Source organism: Thunnus maccoyii, chromosome 21 (assembly GCF_910596095.1).
Source record: "Thunnus maccoyii chromosome 21, fThuMac1.1, whole genome shotgun sequence".
NCBI classification, from domain to species: Eukaryota; Metazoa; Chordata; class Actinopteri; order Scombriformes; family Scombridae; genus Thunnus; species Thunnus maccoyii.
Genome location: NC_056553.1, coordinates 23,425,845 through 23,443,171, shown reverse-complemented (window position 1 = coordinate 23,443,171; position 17,327 = coordinate 23,425,845). Strand labels below are relative to the sequence as shown.

At 39.3% G+C, this 17,327-nt stretch overlaps 1 long non-coding RNA gene across 1 annotated transcript; it reads right to left on the bottom strand.

The window, feature by feature from the left end:
• Positions 1 to 322: 322 nt before the first annotated feature.
• Positions 323 to 4,491, bottom strand: LOC121887701. The gene is made up of 3 exons (XR_006093021.1): positions 2,113 to 4,491; positions 1,741 to 2,010; positions 323 to 1,225 (listed from the first exon to the last, which is right to left on the bottom strand). It is a non-coding gene; the product is annotated as an uncharacterized LOC121887701 (long non-coding RNA).
• Positions 4,492 to 17,327: the final 12,836 nt, after the last annotated feature.

Below are 17,327 nucleotides of genomic sequence, written 5' to 3'. Positions count from 1 at the left end.
GTATTTCATGCTCGGCCATTTCATACATATTGAGCATCCAGATTATGTCCAAATACCAATTATTCCACATAAAAGGGCAGAGTAAATGCACTTAATATGGTTGAGAAGAAAAGAGATTAAATATGATAGTCTGAACCTCTTAAGGATGCCGTTTACCCAGACGTATACAAATATAAATGCATCCACCTCACTGAACATTTGAAAACCTAAACTCTTCCACTTACAGAAAGTTAAACAAAGGAAACAAAGTTTTTTTATGTTTTTAATACTATTTTACAGCCTCAAGCTGTATTGAATTTCTATTTGAGTATTTAATATCCACTGGAGGTGAGTGTAACACAATACTGCTTTTTTAAAATTATTTTAGCTAACAGGTGGTACAAATATAAAATATAAAACATCAAACATGTATACATACACATGGCTGTTTCTGGCAATTTTTGTGCCCTGCACCAGATCTCTACTGGTGTCTCTGAGGGCATGATGATGATAGTGATGAAATAAATTAAGGATTACCTAACCTCAGCTCCATCTCTTAACATCTTGACTGTGTCCCTGATGTAATAACAGATCAGGGCAAAACACTTTATTAGTGTAATTTAATAAAGCTAAATAGCTCTATGCTAAGAAAACAAGTTATATCACAGTTTTCCTTTGATGGTATCCTATCATGTTTAGCATTTTGTACAATATCCTTAGAAGAACAATGTCACTGTAGATCTATTGTTGCAAAAATGTCGAGAACGGATTTGTGAAGCTGTTTTGTTCTTGCATGAACAAAACAACTGAGGTTCAAGTGCAACAGGATGCTGAAATAGACATGGATGGGAATGATTCTCATGTTTATGACTTGCAAGTGCTCATCTCATCAGACAACTCAAGACAGTTGTATGATTACAGAGTTAGCAGAGTGAGGGTTAAAAATGCTGTGCGTTGACAACATAACAACTGAGATCCATAGGGCCTGCACATACACACACACACGCATGCACACACACACACACGCACACATTGTCTTTCATAAATGACAGCTTGCATCAACCTGATGAGGTAACATGAATAGGGTTGCTGTGTTGTTTAATTCTTTCCCAATCTTGTGATAACCATTTCAGCTTGTGTTTTGCCTCCTCTGTTTGTCTGAGCTTTTGTTGTGCCTCCCATGTCTTTTTCAGGTTGCTCTGTCATATGTTGTCTCACTTTCAGGCTTTGCTTTTCTGCTGCAACCCTAAAAATATTGCAAAAACAGCATCTAAGAATGTAATTTTTCCAAAACTTGTGTTTACAATATTTACAGCCCAAAATGATTTTACTTTCACATTTCTGTGCCATCTCACAAATTTTACCAGCATCAGTCTCATTTCAGAAATACCAATTTCGATCAGTTGACATCAATTTTGTTCTGTAACAAAACCATTATTTATAGACATCATGCTCATGAAAAGAATTGTGGGATTATTTTGATAGAGTTACCTCAATGCACCTGGTGCTTAACTCTGATGTGTAATTTGACCTCAATTTTCACTGTGCAACTTATCTTATTGTATCCTGTTGTAATGGCTTGTGTTGTTCAGTGTCTGAGTGTACTACATGTATTTTAGGGCTTTTCAACTTGAAAAGGGGAAAAACATGCAACATAGAAAAGTCAGATTGATGGATGTGCCGGTGGAGTTCACCGCACCCTCCCACCACTGTTCATGTTCGCTGTGTGTGTATTGTGTTGAGAATGAAAAAACAAATTACATTTTCCAAAGAGCACAATCCTCCACCCTCCCTTCTTCCACCTCTCCGGCCCTCCATGACGCTGGGATGATAGCGGCTCAGGCTCCTTCATCCAGCCGGCCACGGAGGCTGCGTAATGCGGAAAGCACTTGCTCAGCTGGCACCCCTGCCTCTCTTCCCTCTGTCAGAGAAGCAGACGGCCAAGAAGAAGGAAATGCCATTCCAAGAAGATGGGAAATTTAGCCACATGTGCATTTCCATCTTGCAGGCATCGTCCATAACGACCCTATCCTGGAGAGAGGGAACGACAGCAGCCTTAGACGAAAGGATGGACAAGAGGAATTGAGGAATTATATGGATGGCATAATTAAGATGGCTAAGGAGGGCAAATACCTGGCGTTTGGTGAATCTGTCTGCCAGAGGGTAATGACAGGAGCAGAGAGATGCGCTGTATTTCTCTGAGGGCAGACATGCCTTGAAGGAAATTGAGTCCAGGGCGATGCCTCAGAACTCAATGGAAGTGCCAGGCCTTGATGTTTTCTCCTCAGCCAGCTGCCTGTTTAGTGAAGTGCACGTGGTAGCTGTAAAACCTTGTCCTTCCCAAACAAAAAGGCCATGTCGAGCACAATAGATAGATAATCATCTAACTCAGCTCTCCGTGTGGGAAATGCTGAACAGATAATATGACAGTAAAGAGAAAAAGCAAGAGCAAATTCTGTGGGAGTTAAGTCTTTAGACTGCGGGGGTAGTGGGTTGTGAAGTTGCACAGTGCCGAAGTTTGTCTGTATTTCCCTGAGCTGGCTAATGTTGATGGAGGATTGCTTAAGGATGGCTTAAATCTAACTACTAGAGAGAATATGTTGGCGCGGTGCAGGAGAGACAGGAGAAGGGCGATAAATGATAAACTGATGAAGCTGGCTGGACAGTTGGTGCTGCTGTGGAAAGGTTGAAATTGGTAGCACATTGAGAAAAAACAAATGGATGTTGAGAAAGGGACGGGGTGGGGATGGGTAAAGGTTAGACCAGTTGGAAGTGAAGGAGGAGGCTGAAGAACATCAGCTCGGGTAGCCTGTAATGGGACCCCTTGAGTCGGTGAATGGAGCCCTCCTACTGCTGTGTTGGCTATGGAAGAAAAGGGAGGAGCAGAAGCCGTGTTGCTGAGAACGGCTGAAGGAAGGGGAGAGGAAGGGATGATGGGATGAAAGGATACATGTGCACGGGGATTTTGTGAAGCCTGTGAAGACAGGGATGAAAAGAAAGCTGATATCATCTGGGAGAAATCAGAAACAGAGAGAGCAGGCACAGGGAGACATACAACCTGGCCCCCACCAGAGGGGGCTGATGACGCAGGCTGTGGCTGAAGCAGTGAAGGCCCTGGGACGTCACTCCTGACGACACTGGCAGTTGGTGGCTCAGGTGAAGAAGCCGGAAGCGTGGCAAGTATGGAGTCTGTTGCTGCATTGATGGAGGCTGAATACAGTCGGAAAAGTGTGGCTTTGTTTGCGTTGCAGTGAAATGGGATGCCTTTACCTCACAGGTAACATCGAAGACTGCCACCTTGCAGATGAGGGTGTACTACGGGTGCGCCATGGTGGAGAGCTGGGAGCTGGAAGCCTGCGCAATGGGGATAGCTGCCGATGAGGAGAGAGTTGGAGCTGGCTCTTAGGACCATGCCCGTGGCGTCCAGCCTTCGCTGAAGGAGGAGAGGAGGCCTCACATTTGCGGGCCTCCGAGGTTGGAGTCCAAGAGATCTCATTGGTGGAGCTTGAATGGATACGCCGGCAGGACTGAGGTACGCTAACCACCGAACGCAAGCGACTTCGCTGGGGTGTTTGGCTGCGGTCTGGTTGCTGCGAGTCTGGTGTACCGGTGTCAAACTGATCGTCACACATATTGCTGTCTGAATCGGTTGGGTAGATCCGCAGTTCTGGATCCATGGTAAGTAGACAATTTTTAAGTTGTGTCTTTGTTTAAATTGAAGTTCTTGTATCAAGCGTTCAGGCAAGAAGCACGGTCTGTCTGATCTCGAGACAATCTGAGTTAAACAGGGTAGGATAGGTTGACCCAATATAAGTAGGCTTGGCAGATGATTAGAGGTGTGGTTGAGGTGTGATTCTACTCCTGAAGTTAAAACTACATTTCTTTACAATAAAGATTTGTCAGACTTGTTGACTTAGTCGTCAGATGGAACATTCAGCCCAGCTTTTTAGTGATTTCAATTCTTTCTATTTTCAATACAAATATCTGCCTGATTTGGTACCCTTATTATTCTTTTTTTTTTTTGGACAAATTCTGTGATCCACACATGTAGCGCCAAACTTGTAAATCATTTGCATCTTCCAAGATTTAGAACAACTCTGTCAATTCTGTCTTTCTCCCCCTGTCAGATACAGGGGAGCAACACAATCTTCCTCCCTCACAAAGCTTTAAATTTAGGCTTAGAGTTTATTTGGTGAGCCAAACTACTTTGTTAAGTAATTTGTTTGTTGTGGCCTTGTTTCTTTCTCCTAGTATCTTTTCTAGCAGTGGTACAATATGCTATGCTTGTAATTAGCAACTGACATATGTACAGTATGTATCTTTAACTAACTTTGATTTTAGATGTTTTTTTCTTTTTTTGGTGACTTAATAATCCCCTTTGGGGGTTTTTTTAATCTCACAAGCACAATCCTTTTGTACTCAACTACACTATGGTATTTTGCAAATTAATAAACTAAACTGAAAAAATAGTCAAGATTCAATGAATGATAATACAGTATATAAAAGTTCTACCATTCAGTAAATTTAATGTTTTCATAAGGTGATCCACACATGTAAATGTGTAAATCATTTGCAGTAACTTCTACAATTACTGAAAAGGCACAGATATAACCTAACTATTATAACATTTTCTTTTGTTGCATTTAGTAGTCAATGCTATTCTGATCATTGCAACATCTTTCAAAAGAACTTGACGATATTTGTTTTACAGTTAAACCACATTGCAATCAAGGGTGTTCTTCAGTGGTATTAATGCCACAACAGTAAAACCCACAGGAACAAGACACTCACATGAACATTTTGTCCATTTTTAAAGTAAAATGGCCTTTACTGTAGCAGTGAGGACTAATTTGCCAGCCAAAGTGTGTAGTCATTAGGGAATAACCAACATGTTAATATTTACAGCTCTTGCAATAATCTGTCATAACCCAGTAATCACTTTGTGAAGGAAGTCATTTAGGTCATTTATCTTGTGTAATAGTATAATGGTAAAATTAATCTTTCACGGGTTCCTTTCAGCCTCTAATTATGACAAGCTCTCAGTGCAGTTGAAAAATTAAACTTATAATCATCTAACAATCTTTGGTTAAAATGGCATTCTGCTATTTGTTTTCCAACTTTTGTTTTACTACTTTTGCTCCATACACAGTATATGCCATGAAGATCCAGAGATGAGTGAAAAGTGATATTGCAAATGAGTAGCAAGTTTTATTCCGGCTTTCACAGCTTTTTTCACAGAATATAAACAGCTTTTAGTTGCGGTTCTTTCTTCCATCTTTGAGATGTTAAATATTCATGTCTGTCATTATGGGAAGAACTCTGATTCATGTTCTCTGAAAAAGTGAGAAACTCTAATGGTGCAACTTTCTGCTATTTTCTGTTAAGTGTTGTTCAGATAATGAATGAATGGGGAGCACTGTTTTGACTAAGGTGTTACTATGGAAACTGTACCTTTTCTGTTAGTAAAATCCAACAGAAGATGGAATACAGTGTGACATCTCCACTGTCTTTATTTATTTTATTTTTTTATACTGAATTTTGCATTGTGCTTTTATTAACATTGAGCAATCATAGACCTACTCTTCTGGACATTTTTCTGTCAGTGATGTGAAAGTAAATTCACAATATTGGCTGTACATTTTGAATTGCTTTATTTATCACATCTTGAGCTTAATTTGAGATGAGATTGATGCCACTTGTACATCTGTACAATAAATGTGAAGTTGGAGCCAGGAGACAGTTGGCTTAGCTACTGTAGTTGTGTTTTTGTACAGATAAATAAACCAGATGTAACATATTAATAAGTAAACTTAAGAGGTGCTGGCAGGTGGATTTTGTCACCTTTGTGCAGAGTCAGGCTAGCTGTTTCCCACTGCTTCTAGTCTTTATGCTAAGCTAAGTTAACTGCCTTCTGGTTGCTTAATATTTAGCAGACAGACATGAGAGTGGCATCACTCTTCTCATCTAACTTGCTGCAAGAAAACAAATAAGTATATTTCCCAAAATGTCGAAGTACTCTTTTAATTGACCATCCATAGATGGGCAAGTGACTATCTGCACATCACATATGCTTCCAATAGTCAATAGTGTGTCATAACCCGGCTCCTAGGCCATTGCAAATGTGGTAATGGACACAACGGATGGCAGTAAATTAAAGAGATTCATTATAATAAAGTAAACAACTGAAGAAATAATTAAAAATATGGAGTGTGTCAGTTAGTAGTATCAGTAATGTAGGTGTGGATGTGTGAATAATGAAGTGTAGGGTGTTATGGAGTAAAAACAAAATTAGAATCAAATGAAAAACAAAAGCCTGTGGCTGCTGGCTGGGATGCGTCAAGGTGAGAGAGAGAGCCCGAACAATGCTGGGAGTTGGCCTTTTATGCTATAGCAGCATTAGGCACAGGTGCTCTGAATTCGGCTGGCTGCCACACCCACATTCTCCCAGATACCTTTATGGACACAAGAATATTACAATTCATTACCGCACCAGCATTAGCAAGCAATATACTTAAGGTAGGTTAGGCAGGGGCTATCACAAGTGTAACCTAATTCACCATGGTGGGATACAGAGTGAAATGTCAATACCATAGTAAGTATTTCAATGGAGGAAATTGTGTCAAGCAATGTGTGAAGCATGTTCCTAAAAAAGCAAACAGTGGTTTGTACTGTTACCTCACGGCAAGAAGGATACCGCAGTGTATAAACACCTTATCTAGGTCTGATCGTTCTCTGCCATGCATGTAGATGCATTGTTAACTCAAGTAAACTAGAGGCTGGTCAATGAAAAGAAACAAAAAAGATGGTAAATGATGTAATGATGACGTGTGCTCATCATAAAGAATTGGCTCTTGTTTTTTATTATCAGTGATCAGATGGAGAAACCAAATCCTGCACAGTGGTAAATTCAGCAGAATTCAGGCAGCCAGAAACCAAACTGTGTTAACCTCAACTGCAATTGAGGAAACTGCTAATGACATATACAGAATGTCCTCTGTACTTGCTGTGGCTCTATGTGACACTTTTTTACACCTCAGGTTTACTTTTGTAGTGGCATGGAATTAGCAAAACAAGAAGAGTGGGTGCATTCAACCATTAGATGGGTTCTGGTGTTCCAGGGACTTCATGCTCAAATTAACATGTCATAACTCCATAACTAATTGTCCATGTATACACACAAGGACAATTAATTATCAAATAGTGAGCAAATATGAGCACATGTCAATTATTAACCATATTTAAGAAGACAATTAACATATAAATTAGTGAACAGGTTTTTGCATGGGGAAAAAATACAAACGATAACACGTATCATTCCTAATGTAAATCCCATTAACTTTGAGACCTGTTTTGGTATAATATGCAATAATGTGATTACACAGCCAGGCTATTTTCGCCTGGTACGTGGTAAATAGTGTCGCTATAACAGGCCTAGATGACAATCCAATCATCTGGCTCGGCTGTATAATATTTATTATTAGCTTATTTCTAATGAACCAGTAATCCAAATGGACAATGCACTGACTCAATTAAAGCACATTAATGAATTAAGCATATCTGCATCCACTGAGCTGTGAACCCAGTTCTTTCTTCGATTGGAGGAATAGGACTGCCTTATGTAACACTGTGTACTCAGCTACTCATGAATATATAGTCAACTATGATCCTTTACGACACTTAGGCCATCTAGGTTTCGACTTAGGAGCGAGTGACACAACTAGGTAGAGGTTAAAGAAAATAATAAAAATGTATTACAACACAACAAAAAAAACAAGAAAATAAACTTTCAAATCAAATTCTCTCTTACAGCAAAAATGCTGTTGTTTTAGTCCTTTTGTTTATCAGTCTGTAGAAAGAGTTCAAACAGTCATCCACAGTTCTTTTCAGTTCTCCTCAGTACAGGTGTGTTTGTGTGTGTATATTGTTGTTGCTACCCAGGTAGTGTGTATGTTGAGATCTCATATGCTTATCTGTCCAGGGGTAAGGTTGTTGTCATTCCAGGTATGTTGAGAAAGCAGGCTGGATACTCTCTCTGCCCCTGGTATGGATCCTGACTCGCAAAATCGGACCTCCTCCTCGGAAACGACCTCAAACTCAAAAAAAAAACAAAAAAAACAACAACTGCACACAGCAGGGAAAATATATCTCATCACTATTGTTCAATAATTTTGTTACTTTAAGTAACCATATTTCTCTTACTCTTTCTCTGTATGAGTGGCTTGACTCAATTAATTAGTTAATCAACTGTATTTAAACAGCACACAGAAAAAAAAAAACAAATCTTAAAAATATGAAAAATGGGCGATTTTTAAATAAATTCACCCCCCGTACAGTTGAGGTGGGCCAAATGAAGCCTGGTTGCTGAAACAAGCCACCATCGGCTAGCGACTTGTCACTCAAAGCGGCCACGTCCTTAATTATGCATAACTTTATGGCTTAATAGCATTTAAACGGGTGAGTTATAAAAAAAATCACCCCCCATACAGTTGTCATGAAAGGGGAAATTAGCTATAGAGACCTAAACTGTTTTTTGTACCAGGCTGTAAACATGTTTATTTCTGCTGTAAAGTTGGGCATTTGAACATGGGGGTCTATGGGGATTGACTCGCTTTTGGAGCCAGCCTCAAGTGGCCATTCATGGAATTGCAGGTTTTGGCACTTCAGCATTGGCTTCATTTTACAGCCCCAGAGGTTGCCACTTGACTTAATGTCATAACCTGCCTCGTTACTACATGAAGGAAAACAAAATGGCGTTTGCGGTGTCACTAGTCAAAGACTGCTCATGTTTACATCCTCCTTTTAGTCTGGTAGGAAGGGGGGGGGGGGGGGTTCCCATGCACCCCACTGATATATTTTTCTAACTTAGTTTTTTGTAAGCCTCAAGGTGTCTAGTAAACAAATTTTCATGTTCCCAACTCGAAATATTGACCCATGGATCTGCGGCCAGCTTTGCGGTCATCTTGGATTTCTGGCGGAAATTGAAAATTGACATAATTTTTGAACAAGACATCATACAGAGACAAATGACCCCATTTTTCTATATAATTTTTGGTATGAGGAATTGATTGAGATGGTTATTGTAGTGATTTTATCAAGTTTGGTATATTAAAACTTGAAAATAAATCTCAAAAACCATTTCTTCACTCTTATATAAACATCTCCGATTGGTTTATGGTACTCATAAGGTAAAGAACATAACAAAAATGAATGCAGTGATCTAAAACAATAACACAAAATGGTCGTTTACACTTGGCTAACCACTACCTTACTATGCTAACTTAATACGTCAACTCACTGGAGATTCACGGATTAAATCCAAAAGCAGGTACACCAACATCAAAATAATCCTTCGACCCCACAATCAACAAAACAATAAAAAAGGAAATTAAATCCAAAATGTCTTCAGAAACTCCTGGAGCTCATGTAACTCTTAAGATTTCTCTCTACACGTTTATCTCAGCAGCAGCTGTGTGTTGTCTCTTTCTCTGTTGTTTTGCCTCTAGCTCTCTACAATACAGTCTGAATCGATAGCACCACTATGCACTATAGCTCCTTCTAGTGACCAGTTGTGGGATCGCGCGAAATAACTATTGGTAATTTTATGTGGGTTACACTTATAAACCATGTACATCATGTTGAGGCGTGTTCTTGTTGAAGTTGCAAAAGATGATTTAGTGGGGTTAAAGTGTCTGTTTTGGTTTGTTAATGTATCCAGTGAGGTATGGGTTTGAGGTATTGGTTTCTAGTCTGACCTCATACTGTAGCTCATATGGCCTCTCAAGGCTGCCACTGTTGTCAAAGCCTCATGAAACATTCAACACTGTGACACACCTCAAGAATTCATATTGTGGTATTTTTTACACTCCAGTTAGTTTTTCAGTAAAGTTTTGAGTGAGCGACACATTTAAATATAGAGACATAAACATCAAAAGTAGATAGCAATACAGGACTGGCTACATTTATAGAAAGACTATATAGTTCTTGAAACAGCACATCCATTCTCATATATTAAAAAAAATGAATTTATAAGCAAAATGATGCACTGTCCTTGTTTCATTCAATACACACGAGTTTGGCCACTACATCCTTAACATGCAGTCAGCAAGCACCACACAGCAACACTGTTTTGTCTTGTTTTTTTGTATTTTGAATGGATGGCAGCAGGGCACAACTCACCAGTAACCATTGCAGCTATCTTGACACCTAGTCCAACTAATGACCTGTGTCATATTTGTTGTTACTGGTGTTATGCAAGTTACTTGAAAAATGTAATAATTTACACATTACATATTGGTCATTGTAAAGTAATTACTTTACTAACTACTCAACAGCAATAGTAATTAGTTATATTACTACAAATCCTCTGCAGCCACATGTTCCATCTTCTGTGTTTAACATGTGTAGAAAAAGAAAAGGAGACATTGTGGTTTAACAAGCAGCCAGCTTACAGCTTCCCGTCCTCTCAGTGAAGCTGTATTGTTCTTAAACCCTCCAGCTCTTAAATAAACCAGCTGATTCTTGAATGTAGCCTTGCCAGTGGCTAATGTTAGCAAGTCAGCGGAGAAGACGCAACATGTAAATAAGAGAACTTTAGAGTTACCTGGAGTCGTATTTGTAATTTTTTGGTGGCAGCTTACTGCGTCCCCTCAGCTCCAGCCCCCACACCAAGCTAGCAGGTACAGGACCAGTCTGTCCACTGAATGTACAGACCAAACTGATATCAATCCTCCTTCAAACTACTGTATTTGTCTGTATTTTTAAATTTCTTTTACTAATTATTGTATGTTAAATAGCTACCATAAATGAAAACAGAATTATCAGAGTGATTATCCTTAATGTTTGTAAGTACAGCAGGTTTAAACCTTCATTTATGTCAAATATACTAAAAGCACACTTTTGAATTGCTTTATTCTGTCTAGTTTTATGACTTTACAAGGTGTTGTATGTATTAATTTCCTTTTGGGTGGTTGATCAAAATGTTTTCTATATTTAAATTTAAAATAAAATATTGTGATCGCTGAGTATGGTTCTTACATTTTGAGTAAATTGAGTGTCCTGACTGTTGTGTACAGTTGGATGAAGAGGAAGTGCTGCAGATTCTCTCTGAAATGTTAAAATTGTGAGAGTGGCTGTGAGGGAGGAGAGGAGGAATTTTATTTTTTTTAGCTTTTTACACACAGAAGATCTATATCTGGCTAGATGAGAAGAGGCTGAAAGGTTCACTGTGTTTCAGGGGCCCATTCCAGAAAACAAGTTCAACACCCTGCATGTGTAAGCAGTAGGTACACATTTATCTTTAAAAACAGAGCCTGAGTCAGAGCAGGAAAGTGTCAGTAAGTTAACACAATGAAGTTTTATTCAATGTTGTCCATTAATTTTTATCATTTTCCAGACTTACATTTCCTTAATGACCATAATGTGGAATCTGACTGTGTATCAGGCTGCAGCTACATCACATTTTAAATATATTTTTTTCAGATTTAATCTGACAGGGACAAAACACAGGAGGCAGCAACTGAAGATGAAAAATATAGTTAAAGATTTAAAAAACATATAAATCAAAGACACAGAGACATGACTGTAAGCTCACAATCTGAACCAGAAATAATGTGTTTGGTGATTTGCACTTAAAAGGCATCAAGGTTAAAACACATTAGATTTTAAAATTTTAGACATCTATTTGTATCTTGGCTCAACAGCATTCAGTGATGCTGCTTGATCCTGCTCACTCAGAAATATTAACATATAATCTCCAATATTATAGGACTGATGTTCCTTCAGTGCGACCGATCAAATCAAAGTATTCACTGATCCCACGTCTGAGGCTTCATACCGATTTTTTACAGATTTAAAACTCAGATTACACATTATGTGCAATAAAGATTTCAGTGCAGGAGCTGCTCTAACAAACTAACAGCTGTCTTGTGTGCACAGAGTCTCAGTGTTATAACAGAAGGACATGCAGAGGTTTGATTCTGAGCTGAGGCTGAATTCACGCTGTGTAATATTTGAATGTGAAGGCAAAAACTGCTGTTCAAAGACATGACTGATGTGCATATAAGCAGTAACTTTATAAAGTCCTTGAGTAACAAACTAACATCCAACCAGGATTTTGATTCTGACAGACAGTAAACCTCCACTAATGAATGCAATTCAGTACGCACTTTGATACGGACTGAATGAATGAATGCAGAGATGAAACAGTGTGTCTGGCTCTGTAAGAGAGGAGACAGACAGAAACTCAGGGTTTGTTGAAGAAAACCTGCCAGCCAGCAGGTTAGATTCATAGAGTCATTTACCATGGTAACTGAACCCAGAGTTTAAGTTAGATCTGGAACTGAAAACCCAGAGTCTCCCCTCAAAATCAGAGCTTTCACTAAACCTACTTTCTGGAATACACCCCAGGAGACATGTTGATGTTGACAAGAGGGAGATTGTTCTGTAGTGTGTGAGTTCACCTGATGCAGTGACAAATTTCCCCTCAGGTACAATAAAGTTGGAGTTTGATTTTATAAGAGTGGCATCTATATTGAACTTATCCATCCCAACCACTAGGCACCCAGATGTTCTAGAAATACTAATAATTCTCAGCTAAATTATTATTTCATCTGACAGTGCTTTCCTACAGTGGAGGATTAGGGCCACTTTGACAAAAAACAAAACCTGAGATTTCAAGAATAAAGTCTAAAGGCCAAATCCACAAAGAATGGATAGTGCCTGCTAACAGCACCATGAATTGAGTAGCATTTGCAACCACAATCAGCCCCGTTGTAAGGTCCTGTTCACAAAAGATTTTGTGCTAATGATATGCCGGCACAAACACGCCCATAAAGTTTTACAGCTGAGTGATATTTGCCCTTGTTTTTTTTCTGTTTGAGAGAGCAGAGCACTTTCCAGTGTATCAGGCTTTTCTCCACATTTCAGCACACAGATTGGTCTGTAATGAAAACTGCAGAGTGCACAAAAGCCTCAAACTGCGTGTCTTTAATTAGCAAAGATGCGCACACACAGAGCTCTCCACAATCACAAACCAACTTTCATGTATTTTGTTTCTTTTACTTCTCTAGTATTTTGCATCTATGACGTAATCTACTGAAATGTCAAATGTCAAAATATAGCTATTGATGTGACTCAGGCTGGTCTGAAATGTGTTAGATTAATGTCTGAATCTTACAGTCATGTTGTTCAGGTGTCACTGAATGTATCCAGGATTTTGAAGAAACAAACTGATGTTCTGTTTGTTTCCCACAGCTGGCTGCAGCCTCACACAGCATCCCCACACTGAGAAAGAGGCTGTGCACATTTATGCATGTGGGAGCAGTATCTTCATTAACACCAGATCGCTCAGGATCTGACGCTAATCAACGTTTAGTGTTTTGCTACACACCTACAGGTCAGCTGACACACACACATTCCAGGTTTATATGGTGGAATTGCTTGTAACAAAGCAGCCCTTATGGACGAATCCTGATATCAGTGCTGTTATTTTTATTTTATTTTTAAATCCGAGATACCCTACTTGAGCCTCCGCCCCCCAATGTCTGACTGTAGATTTTGCCCTTAATATCATTCAATATCAATTCAATATCATTCAAGCCTCACAAGCTTGAAGATTTGAAGATAGAGAGAGTGAGTGAGAAGTGAGTGAGTGTGCAGTTAACACCAACTCTCTGAAGACGCTAATAACTCCAACCTAATTGTGCGTGACAATCAGTGCTGGTCTTTTTGAATTCGACAGTTTTTGCAGTGAGGCTTATTAGCCTAGCAATCTTGCAAAGGTTTAGTGGCCACAAAAGCCACGTAATCCTTTTGTGGACTTCGCCCTAAATGTTTTGAGAAAGAAATCGCAATGCTACAAGAATAAATTGGTAATTTTTAGAAAAAATTGTTGTATTTCAAGATAAAGTCTAATTTAATGAGAAAAAAGTTGTAATAATATGAGAATAAAGTTGTAACCTGGACTCCAACTGAGAAACATCTCTTGGTGGCAACAGCAAATCGACTAAAGAAACTACAGAACAAATACTACGTAAACTATAATACTTCAACTCCAGTGCTGCCATGTTAAGCTGTCGTGGAGAAAAGCAACATCTCAAGAGATGAGGTGAGAATTCTCCAGCAGCAAATGGCTTTAAGCAAACTTTTCAAAAGTGCTATCTACTTATTTGGGCATCCCAAGTTTTCTTATTTCTTCATCTTTTGTCTAAAGCTTGGACAAAGGAGTTTACAAAGTTGAGATGGGACAGTATTTTTTACTTGCATGTACATTTCTGTCTTTCAGACACTTGGATCTGCTCAACAATGTGTCCAGACCATGACAGCCCAGCTGAAATGACTCAGGAATACCAGTGCACTCCCAGGCCCTGCAGCAAGCCCTTTTGGACTCCAAAGCAGAAAACAAGCAGCTGGCCACAGGAAATGCTGCTCTGAAGGAGCAGATAGCCAGCAAAGTGGTTAGCTGGGAGCAGAAATATCAGAAACTATTAGATGACAAGGGCCATTTGGTTGCAACTTTGTTTCTGGCCAGAAAAGACATAGAAGGCATGGCGAAGGCCACAAAAGACAGACAATAACAGTTTGACTCTCAGCGCAGGGAAAATGAAAGAAAAGGAGGAGGAAATCCGCTTCTTGAAGAAAACGCTGCATCTCCAGAAACTAGAGATCAAGAAGGTCAAAAAGCACTGGAAGAGTATGACCGAGTGACTGCATTCTGAAAGAAGGAGAATGACAGGATCTCAAAAGCCTAGTGGAAGAAAAACACAGAGCTGAAATTTTCCTTCCACAAGACAGTGACTGAACTGAATGCTGTATGGGAAAGCCATTGTTCAACAGGAGGAGGTTGCCTGATCTGATCACCACAATAAGGGATATAAAGAAGGCTCATGTGGAGAGTGTGGTGAAGCTGAGCCAAAAGGAACTTGTCATCAAGCAGAGTGAGACAGAGTCTTTATTTTTTTAATTTATTTTTTTTTATTTGCACAAAGGTTACTATAAAAATATTACACAGTAAAAAGTTTTATTAAATTGTGCAGGAGAGGAAGGAAGTCCAAAGGGCTTATACAAAGTCCTCCCCTTCATTTCAACAAGTCATAAAAACATACTGAATCATAAAACAATATAACATCAAATAGACAAAGAAACGTGTATAGCAAAAAACAAGAGAAAGAGAAAGAAAAGAAAAAACAATCAAAACAGAAATTTGAACACGCAAGAGGTGTAATACATACCCAGTCACACAAAATTCTGTCAAACACAAAATACAAAGCTCTGGAAGATCAGCTCACAATGGAGATAGCAGAGAAGTAGGCAAGCTCAGAGAAAGAGCAGGAGCTGCAGAGAAAAAGCCAACAAAAGACGAGTGGCGCCATGAGACAAGCCAAATGGGGGAAGAGCTCAAGCTACTGACTCAACAAAACACTGAGCCTCAGGTACATCACATCAGCTGATCATTCTGATTTGAATAATAACCTGTTGGATTCAATGACAACAGTTTGTTTAAGATTTGACCTTTGGACACAGAAAATACTGAATAATGTGCTGTCTCTGTATTTTCAGGAGCTGGTTGGGAAAATAGTAAATGAAAAAAATGAGAATGACGGAAGAGAGGGTACAGAAAGAAACAGAGACGAGGGTGAAGAAGGAGAGGAAAGAGAAGGAGGAGAGGGAGAAGAAAGTGAAGAGGGAGAGGAGGGAGAGAGAAAAGAGAGAGGAGTAATATGCTTTCTCCCTTCCTAAACCCCTTGTCCCTTTCATCCCTACCCCCAAACCATCCCAACCACCCCACCAATTGCCACCTCCCCATCCCCTTCACCCCCATTCAGACTCCCAATCCCCCTCATCATTTCATTGTATTGTAATGTATTTCATTTACTGGTAAAACTGGTGTACAAGAACTTTGGTGTCATGATTTTAATAATGCTATATAAAGGCCAGTATACCATCTTTACAGTTCCCTGCAAGTTCCAGTCAAGTGTTAAACATGCACCCTCCATATTCTATGAAATCAGTCATTAGAAAGAACAGAATTTCAAGGTAACTTCCATAAACAGCAGGAGTGAGAAAATGGGACTGTTTACTTCACAGAGTCAACAGAAAAACTGGCAAGGTCTGAAATAATTTCAGTACGAACACAAAGTGTTTTCCATTTCATGTTCAAGGAGCACAAATGACTGACTGCGTGGAGTTGATGCACTGAGAGTAATAGAGGAGAAGTGGAGAAGTAAGTCAACACAAACTCATTTCAAAAGATGACAAATCTTTCCCTCTCCCTGGACGATATGCCAGAGACAAAGAAACAAGCATGCAAACACAGACAGACAGATTCTGCTAAAGCTTTTGTCATAACACAACCTGGCCTGGACAGAAGATGACTTACTCAATTTCCTGTTAGGGGACTATTTTTGCTTGTATCTTCAGTAATGATTTAGTAGATACAAAGTAGATATACATATTTTTACAGGAGACTTTTAACAGCTTGCTACAGAAACCTGTAAGCCAGATGAGATGTCAAACTCAGTGAGCTCTGTATCACAGTAATGCTAAAGGGCAATCCATCACAGTTTTATCAGTTATTTTTCTGAACTATTCTGAGTGGAATTCACATTGGCAATTTGTTTGCCTCACACAGCAAAAAGCAAATACATCAAAGAAAGAATTTCCATACGTTACACCCATATTGCTATGTGTTATGAGTAAACAAAGTCTGATGAAGTCTGTACCAGATCAGACTCTCTGGAAGTCCAAAGTTTGAGCTCACCACACTGCGCATGCTGGAAGTGGCTGGACCTCCCCCAGTGACCCTAACCTATTTGATTTCCATTTTGCCTCCCTGCCTCCTCTTTTGGATGTTTATGACCATGAAATAGATTTTTAGAGCTGTTCAATTCGTTTCAATTCAGTTCAAAGATTTATCACTGGCCAAGTTTTCCATGTGTTTTCCGTTGGTGGTACCAATTCTCCAGTCGCTGCCATTAAACCATTGTGGGAAAGGGTTGCACAACCATAGATATATACACATACTGTAGATGCCACATTCCAGGCTGTGGGATGCGTCTCAGCCATCACCATATTGGTTTTCTAGCTGCTCTCTGCAGTGGAGAATACCAGACATTTGTGATGCATTTCAATGTTCTAAGGAAAGAAATGCCAAAACTAAGGCACGAGGAACAATATCATGGGTGAGTAGTCATTACACAACACTCTACTGTCACCAACATGTAGAATTTAATATACTGTCCTCACTATAAGCAACATTAAGTGAATCTCTGCTGTTGGACTTTCTATTGCAAATTTATGAGTGAAGTGAACTTGTAGCTTGAATGTATTATTATTATTTTTTATTGATAGCA